Source organism: Lonchura striata, chromosome 2 (genome assembly GCF_050655825.1).
Source record: "Lonchura striata isolate lonStrDom1 chromosome 2, ASM5065582v1, whole genome shotgun sequence".
Lineage (NCBI taxonomy): Eukaryota > Metazoa > Chordata > Aves > Passeriformes > Estrildidae > Lonchura > Lonchura striata.
In genome coordinates this window covers 91955002-91975988 of record NC_140704.1, presented here as the reverse complement: position 1 = coordinate 91975988, position 20987 = coordinate 91955002, and the positions used below count along the sequence as shown (strand labels likewise).

The 20987-nt window shown below is 39.5% G+C and overlaps 1 protein-coding gene across 7 annotated transcripts in view; it reads left to right on the top strand.

The window, feature by feature from the left end:
- The window catches only part of EPB41L4B (erythrocyte membrane protein band 4.1 like 4B), a 167866-nt gene that overhangs the window by 460 nt on the left and 146419 nt on the right, over positions 1-20987 (top strand). The gene's annotated exons all lie outside the window — the stretch shown is intronic.

The window sequence follows — 20987 nt, the reverse complement described above, 5'->3', positions numbered from 1 at the left end:
TCCCGGCGACACGCACCTGCGAGTGCCCCCCCCCGGCCGCACAACAGGCGCCGTTCGCCGGGAAAGCCTGGCTAGTTTCGTCCTTCCCTCCGCGGGCGCCCTCGCCGCCGTCTCCGCCTGCATGCACCTGCTGCCAGGTGCGCGGCGCGCCTCCCCGCCATGACCGCCGCCCGCCCCCGTCCTGCCGGCGGCGGCCGTCTGCGCCCCGCTTCCCTCTCCCCGGGGCCGGCGGGGAGGTGGGCACCCGCTCTCCTCCTCCTCTGCGCAGCCGAAAGCAGCCCCTTGCAGCGCTGCCTTTGGCGGCGCCTCTCCCGCCGGGAGGGGCCGTCCCCGCGGTGCGGGCGCTACCTGTGCCTTTCCCCGGCTGGCGCGGGGGGCTGCCCGCCGAGCCCGCTCCACGGCACCGCCGGCTCGAGGGGGCATCCCGGTGTGCCGGGCGGGGGAGAATGGAGCCTCTGCGGGGCGGCGGTGCCTTTGGCCTCGCTGCCCTGCGGCTTGCAGCCCCCAGCCCCGCAGCACCTGTGGCGCCGCGGGGAGAGCCAGGCGCGGCCGCGGTGGGGTCTCCGGGGGGTCGCCGCCTCCTTCTTAATTCTTTTTCCCCGCCGTCCCCGTTGCCGGGGCCGGGTGAAGGGTTCTCCGGGATGCCCGAGGCGCTGTCCCCGTCCCGTGGCGCCCGGGTGCGGGGCCGTGGTCAGGGGTGAGCCCGGCCCGGCCCGCGGGTGCGTGGACGGTGCCGGCGCTGAACTTTCTCCCCTGCCGCTGCTGTGCAGGAGGAATGAGGAAGGGACGGTGCTGGCCTGCGGGGCCGTGCGTGTGTTGTTTGTGCCTGTTCGCTGAGGTTGGGCCGTGTTTGTAGGTGTTTCAGTGTCCCCAAAACCCGTTGTCTGTCCTCTTATCTCTCTCAAACGCAGCTGCACGGTGTGCATCGGAAATTTGCAGTTTTGGTTTTTGCATTTCTCACAGCTGCTAAGTACTCACCACCCATCCTTTTTTTGCTGACCTTTTCCCTAGCTCTTGAAACCCAAGTTTCCCATGAAATAGTATGGAAGTTTGTTTGAAAAACATTTAATGTTCTTTCAATTTCAGCCTAAATAGTCACTAGCAATTAAGCTTGGTCTCCCAAAACAGGTGGGAGAACTTAGTAATAGTGAGTGTAACAACCTGAGAAATTGTGCACTGCTTTAATCTCCAGCAATATAAAAGAAAGGGTTTTTTCTTGTTAGGTGCCTTTCATATTAGCTGTCATCTGTATATATTGGCATCATTTCACTAAAACATGGAATTTTGCAACCCTATTGTTTCTACTTGAAAGAAACAGAAGAGATTGAGTAAGAGTCTTACAAGTGAAGTATGTGAACGGAGCCACCTAGAGATACTTGCTGCAAGCATTATCAGGCCTCCCTTGCCTACAGACTACATCACACATTTCTAGATATTTGAAATGCTAATATATTTCCTCTCCTCACATCTCCTTCTCAACTTGCTGCACTCCTCCTAGCATCTCAGCACAAATTTCTATAAAGTAGAGTTGATGATTGTTATCAGCATGCTAAGGGTTTGCTTATAGAGGTCTATGTCAATAAGCTTGGTAAATATTTTGTTTAAGGTTATACTCTAATTTGTCAAAGGTCAGATTTTGCTGTAGAGCCCGTTTAATATGGTCTGAGGATTCATAGGATCAGAAAATGAGGTAATGACACTCACGGTCCTTGAGTGCTGAAAACATATGGACATATCTGCTTGGCCAGGTGTGAAGCTGTGGAGCATTCTTGCTTGAACTGACCTCCAAATGAAGCTTAGACTTGCCAGTGTTCTCAGAATGTGAGCTGCACATGTAGTGGTTGTAGCTCAGCTGTCCAAAGACAAGAGTAAGAAGCTGGCCTCTTTTTTTTTCACCCAAATCCCTAGACTGATGGAGGACTTTGGAGCATGTAATAGCTGTCAGTGTTTTGAGGATTAAAACCTGTTCTGTTGAATTACATATCTGTTCCTGTTTTTTCCTTTCTTTAACTGAAAGTGACACCCACACTGAGAGTTAGAAAAACTGAAAAAAGCATTGCACTGTTTATAGAATTTGATCAGTAAAGTTTCTCTGAGCTTTGCAGGTCTAGATTTTATAGGAGTAGGGCGTGAAACAGAACATGCTTTAATACTCAGAAGCTGAGGTATGGGACTGGTTAAGCTAAATTAATTGAATAGCATCTCTTAAAAAAAAGTGTATGGTGCTTTCTTTCATTTCAGCTCAAATTTTTTCAAAAGGAGGGGAGAAAGTGTGGGCTTCATCACCAATGAGCAGCGTACTCATAAAATCAAGTAGAGAGACGATTGCAGAGGATTTCACTGTGCTGCTGATTGTGTTTGCAAGCACTTACTTCAGGAGATACTGGCATCTATAAAATGTGCTCTTCATGCTGACATTGCACCCCTCTTGCCTTTCTCGTTGAAAAAGGAACTTGTTGATATTAGAGTACAATACTCATGCAACTACAACTTTTTAGGCTATCTCTAAAACTTTGTTTAGAAGTAATTGAAAGGTTTATTGGATTTCAGGGTTTATTTGCTTGTGTGGAGGAATGACAAAAAAGACACAGCTGGAGGAAAGTTAGCTATGTACGCAGAAAAAAATTCTTTTTTTTTTTTCATTTTCATTATTGCTGTTTCATTTTCATTATTGTATGAAACAGTTATTTTTTTCACTTTTAAATATTCCAATTAAACTGAAACCCTGAAACTTTTGTCCAAGGTAAAAGTATCATGTTCTGCTGCAGTATTTTCTTATAGGTGGGAGCTGTTGGAAAAATAAATCCTGCATCAGTAAATTGATAACTGTCTTTGTGGTTATAATTTGTGTGATACTCTCTGTATCAGAAAGTACATGTCTTGCAAACTTCTGTTTGTTCATGGTGGCAACAGAAGCAGAGATCTGCCCTGATCTCCAAGTTCTTCCTTGGCTTGTTTTTCTCTAGGCTGTATAGCAGTAGTGAACTGGAGTAATCTTCTTCCTTTATCAGTGCTCCCACACCCTCTTTCTACTGAAGCATTTGCACTTTATTCTTTTTACTGCATGTGCTCTGCCCTTGGACTACCCCATCTGCAAGCCTGCCCTTCTACGTGCTGTGTACTCTTCCATTTGTAGGTGTTCTCTGCCTTTCACAAACTTGTTTCGTACTCAGCTGCCCCCACACAAATGTCAACATAAGATTATTCTGAGCACTGCAGATACCCCTGGATAATGGATTCTATACTCAGCTTCTTGCATGAAATTTCAAGGATTGCTTAATGATGCTGGCTTTTTTCTTCACTCTTAAGGCAAGAATCATGTACTTCAAAAGTATTCTTTCTAAACAGAATAATGCACTGGATGGCTTTTTAAACCCACGAGCTCCTCAGGGCCCTGTATTGAATGCGAGATGCTATTAAGGTTGGATCTGTTATACAGGAATGAGTGGCAGTTGACCAGTTCTGTTGCTGTGGGGTGATTGCCTATGGGAAGGGGAACATAAATGGTGTCATTACTTCTTCTTGACCTGACACCATGTGCCTGCACATCTGAAATCCAGTGATGAGAACTGATGCAAGGAGAAAAAGGAAAACGCTTCCATTAGAAACCATCCCTCCTACCTCACACATAGCTGTCTGTGTATTTCTTTTTACCATTGGGAACCTGTTTAGTATCTTTTGTGTTCCACTCTCACTTAACCTGGAGGCTATTAGCTGGTCAGAGTTTGCAATTTGGTCATAGGTAGATGGAAGGCCACTTGCTCATTGTTGCCAAAACAATCCTGCCTCTGTTTTTCTGGAGGACTTGTGATTTGAATGAAAGAAAAACTGGTTGTAGGTGATGCTGTGTTCTTACAGAAAGAATTAAAGGAGAGAGCATTGGCATTTGGGCAGCAGTCATGGTGCCTGCTAGTTAATATATAGATGGCTCTCAGATAAAGCCAAAAAGCCAAATTTTTCTTACCTCTAAGGCACGATAGCTGACATTTCTAAAAACTGAGCCTTTGATTTTTAATTAGGTGCATCTTATGAAAGCTTAAAGGGCAGATATGAAAGATGGCTATTCAGAGGAACTGTCAAGAAAAGCAGGAGTTAATGTTGCTTAATGCTGTTGAAAACAGTATTTTCTGATAAATTGTGGGAGAGCAGGAGGAGAATGTGTAGAGTGTTCTTGGCTTTCTGTAGTCTTAAGTGGGATAAAAGAAGAAGCAAATGGTAAGCTTCCTCCACTAAGTAAATCCTCATCCTGCAAAGGAAATCTGAGATACCTTATATTTTCTGTGATGTGAATCCACAGCAGTCAACATGTTGTCTGTTATAAATACTTCTTTCTAAAAATCTTCTTGCTCTGATAAATTCCTCTGCTGCTGTGAAGATCACTACAAAGACTTGTGTGATGTATTAGAAAGTATGTAATGTTTAAGTATTAAATTAATCAACAGCTCAAATATAACTGTTCAAATCTGTGAATTATTTTCAGATGAATGGCTTTTATATTATTTCGTTGCCATCCTTTTGGTGTATCTGTTTTAATAATTGTTTTGGCTGCTATGGAAACACTTCAGGATAGGAATAGTAAGTGCTCTTCAATACTGTTTTCTAATCTCTGATCTGGATGTGTTGTATTCTTATTGGGATAACATGAACATAGCAAAAATTGCTGTCTGGCCTCTATGCTTACATCAGATATAAATGTTAAATTAACTCTTAAGCAGTTATCTCAGTTTTATTGATTAGTGTATTTGACTTGATGAAGTCATAAACATCAGGAGAGAAGTGCAACTAATTTTTCTTTCTTTCATATCACATATGACTTCCAAATAATGTTTCATTAATATTAGCTCTAGAAACATGCTCTGATATGCATGTAGATACTTGGGTTCAGGTCCTGCTCTGGAGTTTCCTAGCTGAGGAGTTACACACACATATGCCCCCCTCTGACAGATATATTACATCACATGGGTAATGGGATTTTTAAAATAAATTCTTTAAAGCTTTTATCAGTTATAAAATTTGTAATATGCCGTCTTCATGCAGAAATTACCTTTCAACAGCATAAAATTAGAGTACTTACTGGAAAATGTTAAAAGCATATTTGCAGCACTGGGAAGCAAAAGGCCTCTCCCGTTCATGAGCTCCTGTGAGCACCAGTACCAGTAATTTCCTTCATAAACTGATCAGACTCTGTTGATAGAAGAGCTTGGATATTTTTGCTTCTTCAGTTCACGTTGAAATGCCTTTTGAGTGCCTTACAGCTCTGATTAAGCAGCTGTATCTAGATAGAACTCGGTGTGTTGTCTGCTGGTAATAACCTTTAATTATGTTATCCCTGTTCCGTATGCCTTGATGCCTTGCTGCAGTGTGTACTGAAGCTGTGTGAAAGGCATTCATAGTAAATCCCAAACAGAATCAGGAACATGCACAGCCCCAGAGAAAAATGAGATAGGGTGTGTACACATGACTGCAGCCATGCTTCAGAAATGCATGAGAGAGAGGCTCTCTCATTAGGCTTTTGAGAGAGAAGAGGGAAGTTTTGGCCCTTGATGGGCCAATAAATCTATGGCATATAAAAGAAACATAGTAGAAAAGGGAGTACATAGTAGAAAAAGGAGACAAAAAGCAGTATTTTGTTTTGGCATATGTAAGAGAAATTCTGCTTGTGAATTCCATTAATTCTTAATGAAAACCAATACAATTTTTCAGTGTAATACAGATAGACAGGATGACAGGAGTGCTGCTGCAAAGAGTTGACAACCAGGAACGGGAGAAAGCCAGTGATGAGAGCAGTGTAATGCAAAAGCAAGAGCACCTGGTACTAATTCTCTGATGGAGAGCTTATGTGTTTGGAGAGATGGGGAGAAGATAAGGCTGTTGTATGCGTTTGTTCAGAAGCCTTTTTGCAGTGGACTAGAAGGCAGCTATGCTGAGGAGAGTAATCATGCAAAATGTCAGTGTGGCTTTCATTTATTAGCCCAAAAATGATTTTGTAGCAAATGTTTGCAATGAGCTTACCTATCTGATAGCGAGCATTGGAGAAACTTTGAAGACCACCCTGGATTTGAAGGGAGAGGGTCTATACGAAGGAAACTTACAGAACAGGTTAACAATACAGAACTTCTTTATCAACAGAGTACTAATATGTTCTAGTGATTCTTTTCTGTAGTGCTGGGTGGCAAGTCTGTAGCTTCAGGCTCTTTGTAGGAGTCCTGAAGAGGAAAAAGGACATCTGGGCATGTAAAAAGAACATATGGAATACGTAAAAAGTTCCTATGTGTTAAGAAATAGGAGCAAAGAGACATTGGAAGTTCCGTACATGTGTAAGAGCAGCTAGAGGACTAGTTTTGTTTGGATTGCAGTCGATGGTACCGGAAGAAAAAAGCTGAAGAGACTATATAAATAACAGTATAACTACATGTAAAGTATAGGATGTATTGTTCATCTGTTTTTGTCTTTTTTCTGAAACAAAAGGGATGGCTATCTCTACTACTGCTTCTCTGCACATGCTTTGTCTTCATGCACTTCCTTGTGCTCCTGTTTGTAGTGCCTCTGTAAATACCTTTCTTATGTAACTTTTTCTGAGAGGCCTTGTTTAGTGTCTCACCGTCTTCAAGCTAGGTCCATTTTGCAATTCAGGGCTTCTGTTATTAAATTCCCAACCATTTCAACTCTCCCTTTTCATTTGCAATCTTCTTGAGCAATTATCTATACTTTTTCTGTGTGGATATCATTGATACCTAATGAATTTTCTTCTTAATAAGAGCAGATTTCTTTTAGTTCTGTGGGTTTTCCTTTACTTGACTCTGTTTTCCCAGTCTGTAAAAGTGGTTTTATTTTCCTCCCAGGAGCAGCTAGCTACACAAGCTGTGAGGGATCTCTTCTGGAAGGCACTTTAAAGAGCATTAGAGGACTGCTTCCTTCTGGTTTGGGGCTTGAGTATAGCTCTCTGTCCTAGTTCTCCTGTTTCTAGTTTAGAAAATTTCTGTGTTTTCCTGCAGTTGTCAGAAATTTGAAACACTCCTCAGTCCTGTTCCTTCCCCAGGAAAATTCAATTTCCCTGCTGTGGCCATGAGTCTGTGGCTGGCTCTGCAGCTCATTCTGCCAGCTTGACTCACCTAAGTGCCGTGTCTGGCAGGGCACAAATGGTGCAGGTGGAGGACAGCTTGTTGTGAACATTTGTAGAGCTGACATTAGGGAAACACTGGTAGCTATCTGTGAAATTATTCATTTAAATATTAAACATCCATACTTTAAAAATGTATGGTTTCCCATGGGATAGCAAAAATGGATCTGAAAAGTTAAATAATGTGGACAGGAGGTGGAAAGAAGGGAGAACATACATATCATTGAGTTTATAGGCTCTTTGCAAAGTAAATGGAAGGATAAGAATAAGTACAAATAATTTATTTTTTTTTTTGCTAGAAGGATGAACTCAACAGCTGCTAGCATTATGTACAGTGTTTCTGGGTTAGTATTTTAAATACTTGAAAAACAGGGGGCTTTTAGTATTTGTTTTCCAATGTATACTGTAGTATATGTTCTTTTACTTTTTCTGCATTAGAAGTGAAAGGGTAATGAAGTGTTTAGAGTGACCATCTGCTCTTCATTTGAATTACTATTTCCATTTATTTCTATGCATCAATTTAAATGTGTCCTGGACCATTAGCTATATTGTGATGAGATTATTTTGAAATATTTGTTGAAGTTACAGACTCAGACTCCTGCTATGAAGCATGAAAAATATTAAGAGTTAATTTATGTTGGCTGTTTGGTTTTGATCTGTACAGATTCAGATTGTTTCCCTTCCTTGTTGTTATGGAACCGCAGATAGTTTATCCAAACAAATACCAAATGGTGTCTTTTTGTTTTCCCTTCCCTTCTTTTCTTTAAGTATGCTAACAAACACATTGAGTTTATTCTGTATTTCATTATTTTAATATTTGTGGTACAGTTTGTATGATAAGAGACTGGAAATCCTAATAGAAGAACCAGTTTAATGTTTGTGAAATATTACAAATAACTCTATATAAATACATAGAGAATGATGGTACTTTCTTTTGAAGAACTTCACTTTATATGAACATAGCAGTATCAAATATACAGCTAGAAAAGCAGTGTTACTGTTTATGAATTGTGACCTGTAATTAAATTGTTCTAGACTGTAGCATTACTTCGAAGGATAACTTATTTGAGGATTAATTCTTTTGTGTCTGAAAAGAATGCTTTCCTCAGTAGTTCTTTGTAGCACTAGTAATTGATTCTATGTATTATTTTCATTTGTATGTTATGTATACATCTAAAATAAATGTAGACTTCAGAGGATTTCTGTAATTTAGCAGTCTTGACTGAGAAAACACTTGTTTTCCTTTTTGTCCTCAGCTGAGACTGAACAAGGATACTGTTTCCCATTTTTAAGTTTAAAGTTTCCTATTGTGTGCCTTTCGCTATGTGAGGTCTTTCAGATTATGTATTGGCTGATAAACAATTTCAGTTGTCTTTGTTAAGCTTTAAAATTATCCCAAGTTCTGAACAAATTCTTACTTTAATTTTGATAAATAATATTAACGGGCTAACATCTCAATGGTATGAGGCCCAATTGTTACTTGCTTTAACTGTGTAAGTGAATATTTTCCAAGTTTTCTGAGAAAAGAAACAGTGCTATGAAATTTTTTCCTTCTTCTCCCTTGTTTCCATGCAGAATTGGTCAAGGCTGCTTTCTGTCATTTAAACAAATTTCTTTCATACCACAGATAGTGGTTCCTGGATCTGTGAAGATGGTATGGTTTTAAATTAAGAGCTTAAATTTATGTAAAAAGACCAAACTCAAGAACTTCCATTCTCATAAGCAGGTCTGAACACACCAGTGTTCAGTGCAATCATTGTGTTGCAATAAAGATCACTATTCAGTAGAGATGCTGATCCCCAGTGTGGAGGTTTTATATTCAAGCTACTTACTGAGTAGAAATTCTTCCCGAATAATGAACCTTCCATGAGTGCTTTGCTTTGAGAAATGATGAATGATGAGTCTGTTATCTCTTTGAATTAAGCAAATAAGTGAAGAGTGGTGGTATTCTTCAAAGTAGGTCGTATTGCTAGGAAGGGCAGCATTCTGCAAGTGCAAAGTCCAGCAAGCAGTATCCTTTTCTCTCATTTTTTGGTCTTTGGATGCCAATGGAAATTGATGTGAATTAAGACATCCTGCTGTAGCTCTGGGGAGGAAGGAGCTGGTTTAATAGTGTAACACTATAACTTTGGTGTGCAAAAGACTTAATTTCTTTTCCTCCCTCTTCCTGCTGTTTCATGTTACTGGGTTTGATTTAGTTTCTTTCCCTGCTGTTCAGCAATGAAGAGAGGGTGGCAGGAAATGTTCTTCTTTGTGGCTGGCACCCCCTTTCCCTGAGGAGGAGCATTTCCAACCCCGCTCCCACTGTCTGGAGTCGGCCCACGAGTCTCATCTGCCAAGGGCACGCCGTGAGCTGGGAACACGCAGCTGCAGGGCGGCTCCAGTGCGCCCAGCATCTCCCTGGCACTGCTAACTCTGCATGCAGCTCTCGGCAGCACGCTGCAGTGTTGTTCTTGACTTTCAGCTAATTGGATGATGGGTTTTCTTTTTAATGGGGGAACTTGCTTACTAAGACAGCAGAGACCCTTGATTCCTTTTACAGAGGCCAGTGAAGCCATTAAATGGTGGCTGTAGCACTTTTCCCTTTCTTCTTTAAGCCGATTGTTTAAGCTGTTACCAGCCTGGGTGTGTGCTCTGTCTCCCTTCATTCCCTTCTTTGCATTCAATGATATTTCACATTTGGCTTTTCTCTGTTCAATGAACTGTTTCAAAATTTATAAAATCAAACCCCCTGTTTTTAGGTGTGAAAGTTGGTGAGCCTTTGGGGCATCAAAACTCAAACTGTTGCATACAGTAGGCACTTGGAGGGGAATTTTTCTTTTAATTAAAGGAGTTTAGTTCATGAAGGGTGTATAATATATTTTGGGAGGTCAAAGTATAAAGAAATAATCTCAACAGCAAATGTTTTATACAGTATTCTTAAAGTTACAGTGGAAAACAAGATGAGGTTATTTACCCACTGCCTTCATGTTTTCCCTTGAATTCTCTGAGCCATCTCCTCCTTTGTTGTTATTACATATAATTGTTTTTTTCTTCCTGTGTAGCATGTTGATGCATTATATGCATTAAAATTTATCCTACAGTAAAACTTTTTTGATGTGTCATTTCTGGTTTTAGAAAATAAAGATGTTTACTTTAAAGATGGAAAAAATGAGGAAGGAGTTGGAGCATTTGTCTCTATATTAGCAAAAAAATAGGCCTAAGCTGATGACTGCATTTCTCAGAAGGGAGTGGGAATAGAAAAATTCAGTGCTGTGAAACAAAAACAAGTGGGTTTTGTTTGCTGCTATTGAAATTTGCCAGTGGATATTCTCATTTTACAGCTCATGTGCTTTGATTTTTGATGTATTCTCACATTAAACACAGAGCATATTTTGGTCTGTGATTTGATCATAAAATATATTTTGTAAAAAAAAAAGTTAATCTGTTTCAGCAAACGTGCTTTAACAACATTGTTATGCTCAGGAAAGTCGACCATGATTTCATCCTCCTACATGCTCTTGTATTAGCTACTGATAGAATGGTTTCTTCTTGAAGAATTTAATCTCACTTCGACAGAGCAAAACAGATCATCTGACAGCATTTCTAGTATGATCAGAATCTTGAAAAATTGTCAAAAAAAGCAGAAAGATATGTTATTTTTGTAAACAGAAAATACTGTTCATTCAAATTCTGTTTCAGAAAGCAGATTTTTCCATGTAAAAGCTGCCAGTTTCTCAGCATTTGTGTAATGCCAGGAGGGGAGAACTTCCCCAGCTGTCTCAGTAAGCTGCATGCTGGAAGCTTTCTAGGAAGAGAAAACAGTCCGAAGAACCTGTGTGTGACACCTCTGTGTGAGCTTGCTGTGGCTTTTGCATTCTGTAAGGCACCTTACTGTTTACTGAAATCAAAAATTCTTAATTTAAGGCAGATAGAGCTTTAACATAATACCAAAATCTTCAGTAAGGTGTTTGGAAAAGTTGTTTCTTGCAAACTACAGGGCAAACAACTGGTTAGGTTGTGAGAGAGATAGGGAAACATTTAAAGAATATGAATTCCTCTTCAATGCATATGCACTAACCTCATTAACAAGATAAGGCTGTCAAGACTGGGGCAGCATTAAATGACTTGTGGGAGCTAGCAAACACAGATCCTGTGAAAAGCCTCAGGCCTGAGGAGCTCTCCCTACAGACAGCAGCTCTCTGAGAAGCACTGCCTGCTTTTCTTGCACAAGTTTTGGATTAGACTCCAAGGCCCTGTATATGGGAAGGAAGCTTTTTCCCCAGTTTTCCTTTTGAGTCTTAGATAACTACATATATTTTTGTGTTGGTTTCTTGAATGGTGCAGTCGTCTGTCTGCATTGCAGAGCTGATACAGGTGAGGTGGAGGATGAAGTTCTTTTCTTTCTGTCTTGTGCATGATCTGAAAGTGCTTACTGGAAACAGCAGATAGTTGACTGACCTGTTGATCTAACTCCAGTTTGTGGTGCTGAAAAAATGTCTCTGAAAGCAAAACATGAATTCAGTGCAGTTCTGCAGGGACAAAATGTGACCGCTTCCTCTGCTTCCGAGTCTGTTGTCTGCTTGGCTTGGAAAATATCTTCTCTGAAATGCCAAACTTGGGGAATCTCTGCCTCTGCACAGATGGTAGTGGAAGTTCCCTGAGAGGCAGACTGGGGTGTGGGAGGCTGGGTGTAGGGCTGATGTTCTGGGAGATTCAGGGGGGACCTTACTGCTCTGCAGCTGCCTGAAAGGACGGTGTGGACAGGTGGGGGTCAGTCTCTTCTTCCAGGTGACAAGTGACAGGACAAGAGGAAATGGCCTCCAGTTGTGCCAGGAGATGTTTAGATGTTAGGGAAATTTTTTTCACTGAAAGGGTTGTCGAGCATTGTAATGGGTTGCCTGGGGAGGTGGTGGAATCACCATCCCAGGAAGTATTAAAAAAATGTGTACATGTCATGCTTAGATATGTGTTTTAGTGGTGGACCTGACAGTGTTAGGTTAGTGTTTGGACTTGATCTCAGAGGTCTTTTCCAGCCTTAATGACCCTGTGGTTCTACAATGAGAATATATGCTTTGGGGTATATGTCTCTTTCTGTTTTGTACATGGACATAATCCATAGTACTAATAAACTTGGGGTGATTTTACTGGTAAAGAATGGGTTATAAATACAGAAATGGCACCATAGACAAGCCTGCAGCTTTGGTTTCAGATCTAAATGAATTTATGGTGTTCCTTAAAGTGCCTTTTGTATCTCAAAAGCCATTGTGAGGCTGCTGGTTCCTGTAGCAGTAAGAAATTGAATTTGTTTGAGGTAGCTAGGATTTATGATGTACGTTTTCCTTTTGTGCTGGAATAGGGAGGGAGACAGTGTTCTTAAGAACTGACTAAATGAATACAAACTTACACATACTAACAGAACTTCTTGTTTTTACAAATAATTATTTTTCAAAGGGAATTATCAGAATGAAATATACGCAAAAAATCACTGATAATTCTTACCTGCCTTTATTTCTACCCCACTCACCCCAAATAACCTGTCTACTTCATCACCACTTCCAACCAAGCTACTGCATTTGCTAAAAAAATGTACTTTTTGTTAGTGGTTAGCAGGTGTTCCAGATGTCTCGGTTCCCATTTTTCCCTCCTTTGAACATCTTTTGTTGAGGTTGTTAGGATGATGTTAAATGGAAGTCAACTGACCATTCTCCTAGACATAATTTCTTCTATCACTCTATATTAGAGAGAGTCATATAGATGGTTTGTAAATAAATAGGATTTGAACTGTAGATTTGTTTCAGGTCAGAAAGGATCATTGTGAACACTTAAGCTGTTCCCCTTCACTGGTCAGTCTCTAGAACTTCTTCCAAGAATGTTTTAAGCCTGTCACTTTTTTTACCATCAGTGCTCTCCTTGGATCACATTAGTTTATCTGTCTTCAAGGTTCTTTAATGAGAAGTAGTTACTTATTCATGTTGCTTGTGGACTTTTCGCCATAATAATTGGTCTTCTATTGTATCTGATATTTTTATGGTCCCTGTTATCCTGTCTTGGTACTTGAGCAGGAGGCAACAAAAAGTCATGGAGCTACAGGAAAAAATATTCTCCACACGCAGGTATGTGTAATTCATACACACGCCACCTATTAGTCTTGTCTATGTCTAAGTAGATAAAACCAAAATTTATTTACAGATGCTTTTCAGGCTCAGAAATATTGTTTATAGCTTTTTTCTGACTTCGTGAATAATGTGCAGACATTTGAGCTGAGCACAGCAATGTTGTGTTATAATGGTTTGCTGAGTGTTACATGAAGTGGCATTGCTTCTTAGCTAACATTCCCTTGTTTGTTTTCTTGGCTGTAACGTTACACTAAGAGGTCACAGTCCATTGTTTTTCTGTTGTTACACCAAGGTTCTTGCAGTGCTGCTGAAAGTCAGGGTGCTGTCTTTGACCTAGTGAGTGCGAGGGAAATTCCCATTCCTCTCTGTGTGACTTTTGGTTTCACTGAATTCAGCTACAGTATGTTAATGCAGTTCTGCATCCCCAGGATTTGCAAATCACTATGTACAACCAACAAGATCCATCACCCCCTGTTACTATGCCAGTTTTGTTCAGCAGGAGTAATTTTATTAGTTCCCTCCCAGGAGAAACTGGTGACTGTGAGCAGAGCACTTTAGGATTGCACTGACAGTACTTCTTGCTGGCTGCTTTCCTCCTTTCCCTTAGTGATTAATTTTTTTAAAAAATCTGCCTCTTGGGAACTACACACATCTATTTTAGGAATGCTTCTGCTTGCTTGTGTCAAACTCAGCACCTGTGTTTTGAGAGTATGGGTGTTTTGTGGTCAGTTTAATTTGAAACAGCTATTGGCTTCTCATGCCACCATGGTGCTGTAGACAAACACCTGCCCTTTCAGCTGTTTGTGAAAAAAACAAAACAAAACAAAACATGTTTGCAGCATTGAATGTCAGAAATTTGTTAAAAGTATGGCATAAGGAAAGGGCTAAGCAATAGCCAGAGGGCACAGAAGCTCTTTAAAGTGAAAGTTCTGGAGCAGCCTGTGTTGTTGAGTTGGGCTGTGAGGCTCTAAGCACTTTAGGCATGGATTGATTCATGTACTTGGTGCTCTCATAGCTTCGTCATGTGAGTGCTTCTGGTCTGTCCCACCAAAGGAAGACAGGTTAGTGTGAAGCGGAGAAGAAATAAGTGCTTGGTTTCTGCAGTCATGTCATTCAGTGACAGAAATTGTGGCAAATATCTCAAGCTAGATCTGCAAGAACTCATCTGGTCTGAAGTCAAGCAATCATGCTGAAATTCATCTTAGGTTTCTTATTGCTGTAATCAAGTAACAGTGTAGTTTTATGGAGGAAGAAGTTAGACTTGTGAGATAATTTTCTTGAGACCATGATGAGTGGTATAATTTATGCTGCTGCTATCTAATCCATTGCTGACTGGACCCAGCTGTCTGTAGTTTTTATTTTCAGAATCTAGAATTAACTCTCAGCTAGAGTTGATAAGACTAACAAAGCTGATATTGAACTTAGAAAGACACTAGGAATTTTAGAGAAAGTCATCTTTTGTCTAGAGTTCACCAGTGGAGTTTCAAATGGAAGCAGAACTGAAAAGGTGGTCTTATGGTCATTACTTGATCTGGATATCCTGTGGTGAAGTGCATCCCTTATCCCTTAAAGACTGGTTGCAGGTGAGGTGGAAGGAAACTATGTTCAGGGAAAATGACTGCTGCATTGAGCAGAGCCTGGATTCCTAATCTATCAGGGGATCCATAAAATTCAAGTGGTCTGAGTTTAATTGTAGATCTCTTTGTAGATATTCCAGAAGTGGGTCTTGCTACTACAAATTCAGTAATTCTTGATTGTGAATAAATGTCAATTAAATTTTATCTTGCTATTTCTAATACCACAATTATTTTTAGTTTAGTCTCTATGAAAGTAGAAAGTAGACTATGGATGAATTTGACTTCATGTTACATTTTCCAAATTAACCTTTTAAGGTTTACTATTAAATTACTGCATTTATGGAAGGAAGCATTGTATAAGAGAATGATCTAAATCAATGGTTTTTAAGAAGCAGGTGGAAGATGATTTGTCTTGAAAGAACAAATGGATGACTCTGAATCATGCTCAAAGTGTTCCAGTGGAAAATATGCTTTTACTTCCAAGTACGCAAGTTACATTAGAATGACAGGTTTCTACTAGAATGACAACTATTTAAAACATTTGAATAAACATACCTTTTTTTTTTTTTTTGAGGGAAAAACCAGAAAAGAAGTTTTGCTTCAGGATTTTCTTTCTTATGACTAAGTAGTTGTGTTCTTTTGATGGCTTGTGGCATAAATCCTGTTTTCAAAATGCTAAAGAAAACAGAGTTCCCAGGCCATCTGGTGCTTCTTTGTGTACATGCATGCCTGCATCCATTTACAGTCAGGGCCCTTGTGCTGCAGCTTCAGGGTGAGGGAGATCAACTTGGATCTGGGAAACTTAAAGGATGATGCCAACCAGAGCTGGGAAGTGTTGGTTTTAATGTTCATGGGTAAAGATTTCCAATTTAATATCTGATTTTTTAAAAAATTATTAGGCATTTGCTACTTCTCTTGTGATTCTCCCAAAGCATCTTTGGAGGTATTACAATGTCTGGGTAGTGAGGTGACAATGTCTGTTATCCCCATCTGGACAGGAGGCTTGAGGCTCTGATAAAATGCTGCATAAAAGATTACCGGGGATTGCCTAAGACGCTATTGCCTTTAGCTGTCTCACTCTGTGGCTAAACTGACAGAAGGGTCTGCTGGATAAACCAGGTATGAGTTTAAACCATGAGAGACACTGAGCTGCAGTGGCTGAGATAAAGGTGTGTGCATGCTGTTGTGCAGGGAATGATGATCTCTAGCAGAGTCATGGGAGTATGTGGATTTGGTAGAGTACCAGTGAATTCAACAGCTTCAGTAAGGCTGCCCTGTCAGGCTTCTTGGTATGGGTCTGGATTGTTCTTTCTGCATCCACAGTATTCCTCTGTGGAGGTTTTTGTCTGGAAAGCCCCTGCAAACTATTGCCATTGTATTTTGGGAGTAAATGTTTGAGTTCTATACTGGCCAAAAGAGGATCTGAAACACTGCTGGAGGGAGAAATTAGATTGTTGAAGTCTGGATACTTAAGACATATTCTGCAGATGCAAAGCCCCTTGACTATGTGAGACTGAGAAAACAAGTTTAGCTGTAGTGCCTCTCTATCTGGACTTTGTTCTGGAAGTAGAATTTCACCTTACACAAATACTGGGAGCTGACTAAAGGTATTGCTGTGTTACAGTACAAAGTTCTTTTTGCATTGACATGTTTTATTGAATTGAGGTGACTGTCTTGTGATAATCTTGTAGGATAGAAGATATGAATTTTACTTGTGGAACACCCAATAAGCCTAAATTAAAAGCACCTCTTTTTGCATGAAACTGGCAGCGTAGAATTTCTTTATAAAGCATAGACAAAGCTGATAATTTGCTAAAATACAAATCTGCCTGTGCTACAGCTAATCTAGACAGATTACAGGTATTATAATTATTTATTAGGGACTTGTTACACACTTGAAATCACAGAAAAAACAAATATTTGTCATTAACTTCTCAAATTGCTGGATAAAGTTTGTTTTGAAGTTCCCCCAGCCCAAGTACTTTAGATTAACAGGGTGGAAGAGGGAGGTTGGGGAGGCAGTTTCAAATGTATTAAGACCTCTGATTTCTTTGAGACTTTTATTAAACATGTCTGCTGATTCTGAGAGTGAGAGAGAACCAATTTGCCTGTTAAAAATGCATCAGGATAGAACTTGAGACTTTGAACATGTTACCTGTTAGACTTCTTTTCTTTTCTGATATGAGTTTGACTTGTCTAAACACACAAATTGCTAGTTCACTGTCAGTGTAAAACAAATCAAAACCAGCTAAGTTTAAATACGATACTCTTATGTTGTGCATCATCTAAAATGCTCTAATACACTTTCTCTACAATTTTGCCAGTCACAGTGAAATATGTAAGTGCTTGTAAATTGGCAGACTTCTGTTAAATTAAGTGCTAGATTCATGTCTTTCTTAGTGTTGTCTCTAGTTTGTTTTTTTCCCCCACATGTTCCTGATCAGTACTTAAAAAATGTGGATGTTCTCTTTTGATATGTAAATACCTAAAAATCTCCCTGGGGATGATTGCAGATTTCATGATGCTTCATTCTCTAAACTTCATGCTGATGATACCAAATCTATTTTATTGTGATAATCCTTTCCTATCTGATTCAACTGCTTTGACCAATGTATCAAAAATAATACATTAATGTGTCTTATGCTGTAGATGAATTTTTGGGTTATTATGCCTTTAGTGGGAACAACCTGTCTCTCTCAATGATTGTCCTTCTCAGGCTGTTTCTGTGCACTTGTTTTAATTCTCTGAATCTGAAATATTCTGTTCTGGTGTGCCAGGCTCATAGCATATTTTTCACCAGCCTGGTGGACAGCACGTGTACATGCATAAGTGCTGTGGGTCATGAGTTAGTCAAGAGGTGGTTATCTTCTCACATCTCCAGGAGCCTATTCTTTTCTCTTGATGTTTTATCTCAAACTGTATCTTTTGTTAGAAATATTTCAAGGCTAGAACTTGTTTATTATAACATGAAGTGTTGTTTTGGTACTTGATGACAGTGTGTTGAGGTCTTTACTACTTGTGTCTTAATTTTATCAAGATTTTGAGGAATCTGTTTCCTTCAAAATATAAACCAGTGGTAGAAATCTCATTTTTAGTAAAGCATACCTGGTGGCTATCATCTGTAAAAGTGTCTCTTAAGAATAAGGCAGGAGAGTAATGCTCCCAATCTCAGACTGCTAATGTAATTTTAGACAATAAGCAAAGTAGGACTACTGTATTTGTTTTGATTAGGTGAGGAGTAATGTTGTAACTTGGCTTTTATGGAGACTTTGCAAGGGAAGTATTCCTCAGACAGACAAGTAGTAGGGACCTTTGTGATGCTCTGGAGTTTGCTCCTTCAGTGGGACGAATTTCTTTAACCTATGGGAAAGGATTTGACAAGTTGTTCTGCTTAGGCCTTGAATAAGACCTTGTCTTGTAGCCCAGTAAAAAATAACAGTCAAAAGATGGGTTAAACTGGTTTTTATAACCTTAGTGATATTTGTATTTAGTTAAATGGAATGTTAAGTATTAACACATGAAAAGATTAATGGCAAAACACTGAAGTTAGAAACTGAAGAGCTTATAGCAATCCATTCAAAGTGCATTTTTCTAAACAATGATGAAGTCTTATATTTTTGTGTTAAAGGAGAAATTGCATTAACTGTTGCAAGCCTGTCTAATTCATCATAATTTGTTTATGACAGGAAAAGAATGTAACAAACGGTGCAACTCAGCATAATCTTTCTTCTTTTTGACTTGCTGAATTTGCATGCTAACATAACAGTTTTGACAAAAATAATGTGTCTTCAGTTTGCTGCATGTTTTTAAGAAAAAAAAAAATCAACCTGAGACTGTCAAGCATGGGGTTTTCCCCACCTTTAAGAAATTGAAAGTGTTTGCAAACTTGCATAGAAATAGGTGCAACCGTGAGATGATGCGAGTTGAGAAGGGGCTGGGTTCTTTAAATACATGAACATGTGGTATATTTGAATAAAATCTACTGCATTCCTCAGTGATCTTATGCTCATAGAATGTAGTAACTTGGTGCTTTTGCTCTAATAATGCTAAAGTGCACCTGGTTGTTCAAGAAAACTTCATTGTGTATTCTTTGTGACTGTAATGATCTTTGTTTTGAGTAACTGTGACTCATCAAGGGATGGGCTGTGGTGACAAACCAAACTCATGACACTTAACGATTTTTGGATTTTGCTTCCTGAAGCTGTTGTGCTCTTCACATTAATTTTTGATTGTTGCCTGACTTCCTATCTTAGTTGTATGTTGGTTCACTCTGCACTTGCTTTGGGCAAAGGAAACTCAAAGTACAGCTCTGGGACCCAAAGATCTACCGAGTGATAAAATCTTATAAATCAGCAGGTAAATTTAACTGGCAACAGTACTTGGCACAGTGTTGGGAAAACTGCTATCTTGATGTGAAAGCAAAGCTGAACTTGGGAAGATAAATAATAAGTTTATCAAGAAAATAAAAAATTACCTGTTGCCTTTGTTTTTCCAGCATTGAGGAGGTACTTGTTTAGTCTGAGGAGCAAAGTGGAGAAAAAAGAAGATAGAGGTTTGTGGGTAAAGTCAGACTTGTATTCCTGAAGGAAATTATTGTTTGATAGAATAGGGGAAAACTTGTCTGTTGTCATTAGGATAATCTTCTATGTTTTAGTAGTAGTCAAATGATTTCTGGTTATTACAGTTTCTGTTGTAGAGAGCCAAAGCATCTTTTCTTTGTATAAATTAGGTTGAACTAGGTCAGGCTTACATTTTCCAGTGTTAGATTTATTTTTTTTCCTTAAAATTTTCATGCTTACATAGTTTTTTTTAAAAGCAGGGTTAATGTAGGGTTTCTGGAAAATAATGAGACTGAAGCCTCTGCTGTGGAAGGTGTGGTGTAAAGGTTGAGAACCTTGTGTTAATTTAAAAGATCACGTGAATAAAAGAGCAGTAGAACTGAGAGGAAGGGCAAAGGCAGTAAGAATGTGACTTTGTTGCTGGCTGCGTCATGTGCACACCTTGAGCTGCTCCAGATCACAAGCTCTCTTTGTTGGTAATCATCACCTCTACATGTCTGCCAGTGTCACAGAATGGAGAAGGACTCTTGCTTCCTGATTAAACACACAATGTGCATGCATTTTGCTAATAACAAATGTAGGTACATCTGTAACATACTCCAAACCTAATTCTTCTTGTGTCCTCCCTTCTGCACTTTGTTATTTATAGTAATAAATGTTTTACAAGCCCTTTGTGCAATTTCAATGCCTAGCAAAGATAAAGTGCAGATTATGATGCTATATTGTTGAGAAACTGAGATGACTGTGCCATCTTTCTTCTGAAATTAAGAATTCTGGCAGCCCGAAATGAGCAAGAAGTATTCAGTAGGGTGCAATATCTGAAGAAGTTCATTACTTAAAAAATACGGTTCTCGTAGAGTAATATGAAAAGCAGAGGAGCTTATCCAGCAAACACCAATCACTAAATGCTGTTATTTATGTTGTCCATTTAGCATGAGTGCCAATATTCAGATAAAGGAAGTTAAAGGGAACAGATTCAGGTCAACGGAGTTGGTATTATTCCTGATGTTTAAGGGATTATGTTCTTTTAGTTCATGTTATTAGAAGCTTTTTGCCAGGAAAATGCATGAAAGATTAAATGAATCAACAGTATGAACTCTAATCAGTAGGTAAAACATCCTTGGCCACAATATTTATGTATTAAAGTTGAATGCATGTCTACTTTGCACAGGTCTTCCAAAGTAATTAACATGTATATATTGCTACACAGTAATTTAAACAACAGTCATTTAAAAGGCTTCATTAAACCGAAAAAATGCCAGGCTTGAAGAAGCCATGTGTATGTGTGGTTGCTGGAGTGATTTGTCATTTGACTTGAGAATGAAGCCCCTATTGAAAGCAAATGAACTAGGAAAGAACTGATCCAGCTGTATTGTAAATGAGCCTTAGAAATGAGTATAAGGCCAGTGTTCATTCATAGTGAAAAATGTAAGCCTGTGACACTGGAAGGATGCTTAACTGTTGCAGCATGATTTTATTTTTCCTATGGGTGTGATGAAGATGATGGGTGGTGGGGGGCAGGGTGGAGGGAGCAGAGAGAAAAACACTGAAGGAAAAGTTGTAGTGTGTCCCCTTAATTAAGGGCTCTAAGCAAGCTGATATGGTGACATACTATCAGTCTTGGTACTAAAGG